Consider the following 4,639-nt stretch of genomic DNA (forward strand, 5'->3'; position numbering starts at 1 on the left):
TAAGACGGCAAATATTTGCGGGTAGAGTGAATGATCGAGCCTCACTTGTAAGCCACCCATACTTGGTATCAAGGGGATTGTGAGCAACCCACTTAAACTTGTTAATCAAGGTGGACATATCAATAAGATGGCCACCATCCTTAGCCTTGTACTTGCTATCCTTATTGAAATTAGGATCAAAGTGCTTGGCTAGGACCGTGACAAGGCCGCCATTAACAATTACGGTTCGACCCTTCTTCCCACTATCTACATGGAGCCATCTATCAACCAATAGCCTCAAAGAATTGTAAGGCTTGGTGTGAATTCTTCCAATATTCAAAGTTGATTCAAGGAGGATAAAATCGAGTCCCGTGAAATGATTGGTGTCTTTCCTAGCAATTATGGTATTTCCCACAACTTTGTGCCATATTCTTATGCCCGGATGATGGACCAAAAGAGCACGACAAGCTTTAAAATCTTCAAATTTCTTCCCGGAGATTGCCTCCCAAAGAGGCTCGGGATCATACTTCCCATATTGCTTATAGAATTTATGCTCATCACTAAGACCCAAAATTTTACCCAATTCCGGAAAGGTAATGCGTCTACTAGTGTTAGCTAGACGAAACTCAATATTTTCCCTATTCTCAACTTTTGTCACCTTTAAAGAACTTAAGAATTCTAAGACAAGGGAGGGGTATGTTACTTCCTTCATTTCAAACAATTTCTTTAAACCCATGGCATTGAAAAAGACTCTTGTTTGCTCAAGAACACCCAACTTCTCTAAAGCATCTTGTCATATGAATTTGGTGGATTGAATTTGTTTCATAGCAAACTTGACAAATGTATTTCTATGAGAATCGGAAATGAATGTTACCTCCGGGTAATGCAAGAGTTGATTAATTACCGGAGTAGAGGGTGATGCTTCCATAGAAATTTGTTGAGGTGGTTGCACTTCCAAGCTTGGTGTTGATACCACCATTGCCAAAGCTTTCTTCATTTGTAGAGCTTTTTGCCTTTGAGAGAGAGTTGTAGTCTTTGGTGCCTTTGCTTTTGCTTTTGTTGCTCCCTTTGTTCTTGCCATTTGATGAGCTAACCAAGAAAAAGATCAAAAATCTTCAATTTGTAGAATGCCCAAATTGATTTTGAAGGTGAAAGGCTTTGCCTTTATGAGAACAAAAATCAATTCAAAGGTGAAGATTTTGTGCTTGGTTTTGATTGTTAATGAAGATGGAGTGATTGATTTGTTATTTGAAAGATGGTTTGATTTGATTTTGGTGAGTTTTGTTGAGGGTTTTTGTTTTTGAGATGGAGAGGATGAGGGTTTTGATGTTATGGGTAGTGTTTATGAGTGAATGAATGAATGAATGAAGGTGGGGTGGGTATTTAAAGAACTCGACATTTTCGAATTGCAGGGACAATCCGTGCGGATTAGGCGCAATCCGCTCGGATTCTTCAACTTCAAATTTTCAAAAATCCCGCCTAGAGACGGGCGGATTCTGGAGAATCCGCTCGGATTCTTTTTGGATGAGACGGGCGGATTTCGTGCGGGACGGACGGATTCTTATCCGAGATTTTTCTTTGTTTTTCTTCACCGCAAGACGGGCGGATTGTCCACAAGACGGACGGATTCGAGAGACGGGCGTCTTTCCGAATCCGCTCGGATTCTTCAACGATCAAGAATTTGCGGTTTTCATTTCACCCAAGACGGGCGTCTTCTCGGCAGACGCTCGGATCCTCTGCAGACGGGCGGATTCTTAGTAATCCGCTCGGATTGGTCCTTGTGTACACGGATTCAATTCCATCCGTGCACCAACGCATTCCCTTATCATTCTTTCTTTCTTTCAAATCTTGTGTTCTTCATTGCGGGGGCACTACTAAGGCATGAATAGCCTAGGCAATTGCCATCCCCGCACTAAGGTAAAGCACTACACATCAATTAAAATCATTAGTCCCTCCCTCACTTCTCTCTTTTCATGACAATTATTTTGATGAAAGTAAATAAAATCCAAAAATGACAAAAATGCAATACAAAAATTAAATGTAAGTTAGGGAGTTAGAAATATTTACAAGTGGTGGTTTAGGGAGGACTCCACCAAACTCTCATTCTTGATGAGATGTCAAGGGGGCATGTTCAAGGTGTTGTTGATGTTGCTCAACACCTCGAAGAAGTAATTAAAAGCTTGTTCATTGTTGTGGTAGAGGTCCTCAATAGACCGTGGCCCTTGTTGTTGATCATGATCGATGGCATGCCCAATGTAAGGATTAAAGATCCCTTCAAATTCGTTGTCCCAAAGACCACAAACTTCATTGAGTTGATCATTGAAAATCTCTTGCTTGGATGGAGAAACTCTCCCAATTTCTTCTCTTGGCCAATGAGGCCATCATCTTCTTCCTTGGTTGATTTTGATGAGCTTTGCAAGCTCTCCTTTTCACAATTTACTTGCTCTTTGAATAGAGCATCTTCAACTTTCTTCCTCCATTGGAGTTCCGATTTCTTCTTTTCATCTTTCCGGCTATAATGATCAATCATGAAACATGGCTCATGCAAACGAGGAGCTCTCATGGTCTTGTCAAGATTAAAAGTTATGCTTTCATCTCCCACTTCTAGAGTGAGCTCTCCATGTTTCACATCAATTACCGCACCCGCGGTGTGTAGGAAAGGTCTTCCTAAGATGATTGGAATGTTGGAATCTTCCTCCATATCAACAATGACAAAGTCCACCGGGATGAAAAACTTCCCAATTCGCACGGGGACATCTTCCCATATCCCTAATGGTGTCTTCGTCGATCTATCGGCCATTTGAAGAGTGATGTTGGTACATTTAAGCTCTCCCATTCCCAACCTTTTACTTACCGAGTACGGCATGACACTCACACTAGCCCCTAGATCACATAAGGCTTTGTTGATCGTTGTGTCGCCAATGGTACACGGTATTGAGAAGCTTCCCGGATCCTTTAACTTTGGAGGTGAACTCCCTTGAAGAATTGCACTACTCACCTTAGTGAAGGCGATAGTCTCAAGTTTCCGGATTGACTTCTTCTTTGTGAGGATATCTTTCATGTACTTTGCATAGGCCGGAACGTGATTGATTAATTCCGTGAAAGGAATTGAGACTTCTAAGTTCTTCACAATTTCCATGAACTTTCCAAGTTGATCATCAAATTTGGGCTTGGCTTGACGACTTGGAAAAGGAAGTCTAATCACAATGGGCTCCTTTTCTTTGGCTTTGTCTTCATTTTTCTTTGAACTTTCTTCTTTTGATGATTCCCCTTCCTTGGAACCTTGCACCACAACTTCATTCTCACTAGCTCTCACAACTTCATCCTCAACTTGCTCCTTCGGTGCTTCATACCTTGTACCACTTCTCAAGTGAATGGCACTAACCGTTTCATGTCTAGGGGGATTACCTTGAGGTGGTAATTGCCCCTTTTGTCTTTGTGAGTTTGAAGATGCTAGTTGGGTCAATTGTGTTTCCAACATCTTGGTGTGAGCTAGAATGTTGTTGATGGTGGTATCCTTTGCTTGGCTATCCTTTTGCATTTGGGTGAAGAATTCTTGTTGATTTTTTTGCATTTGAATGACCGCTTTTTGGACATCAAAACTTTGGTCATTGTGGTGATTGTATGGATTTTGATTTTGGTAGCCTTGGTTTTGATTGAAAAAGGGTCTTTGATTTTGATTTCTCATGGGTGGTGGAGTGTATGTAGTTTGAGGGTTTTGGACATTTTGGCTTTTGTATGAGAGATTTGGGTGGAACTTGGTGTTTTCATTGTAAAAATTTGAATAAGGGGTGCCACTTTTGTAAGCTTGGAAAGCATTGACTTGTTCGGTTGTTCCCCTACATTCACTTGAGTCATGACCCAAGGTTCCACAATTCTCACATATCCCGCTTGGGATTGATGAGGATGCCGTCATGGCATTGACATGATGCTTTGATGATTTTGAGCTTTCCTCAAGCCTAGCCATAGCTGAGCACCCAATTGAGTAACGGTGTCCACTTCATACTTTCCTCCTCTAGTAGCCTTGCGAGGCCTACTATATTGCGAATTATGGACCGCCATTTCCTCAATCTTGTTCCATGTTTGATTGTCATCAACTTCGGTGAACATTCCATTTGATCCCATATTGAGAATGTTCCTTGAATCTTCATATAAACCATTCCAAAATTGTTGCACTAAAAACCATTCGCTAAGTCCATGGTGAGGACATGAGCGACAAATACCTTTGAACCGCTCCCAAGCTTCATACAAAGACTCTTCATCCCTTTGCTTAAAACCCGTAATTTGAGCTCTTAGCATATTTGTCTTCTCCGGTGGGTAGAATTTTTTGTAGAAAGCTAGAGCTAGCTTCTTCCAAGAATCTATTCCAAGGGTGGCCTTATCAAGGCCCTTCAACCATTGCTTTGCGGTGCCGATTAACGAAAAAGGAAATAAGACCCATCTTATTTGGTCTTGAGTCACGCCCGTTTGAGAGATAGCTTCACAATAATCACAAAATGTTTCCATATGAGAATGAGGGTCCTCACTAGGCATTCCCCCGAATTGGCTCCTCTCAACTAGTTGAATGAAGGCGGACTTGGCAATAAAGTTTCCGGTAAGATGTTGTGGGGTAGGAGTACCATTTGGTAGATCCTCCTCGGTGGGTATAGAGTGTGACGAG

General features: G+C 41.6%; 1 non-coding gene across 1 annotated transcript; it reads left to right on the forward strand.

The window, feature by feature from the left end:
* The first annotated feature begins 4,171 nt into the window (after nucleotides 1–4,171).
* Nucleotides 4,172–4,278, forward strand: LOC141618335 (small nucleolar RNA R71). The gene has a single exon (XR_012531366.1). It is a non-coding gene; the product is annotated as a small nucleolar RNA R71 (small nucleolar RNA).
* Nucleotides 4,279–4,639: the final 361 nt, after the last annotated feature.

Source organism: Silene latifolia, chromosome 1 (genome assembly GCF_048544455.1).
Source record: "Silene latifolia isolate original U9 population chromosome 1, ASM4854445v1, whole genome shotgun sequence".
Taxonomy (NCBI): domain Eukaryota; kingdom Viridiplantae; phylum Streptophyta; class Magnoliopsida; order Caryophyllales; family Caryophyllaceae; genus Silene; species Silene latifolia.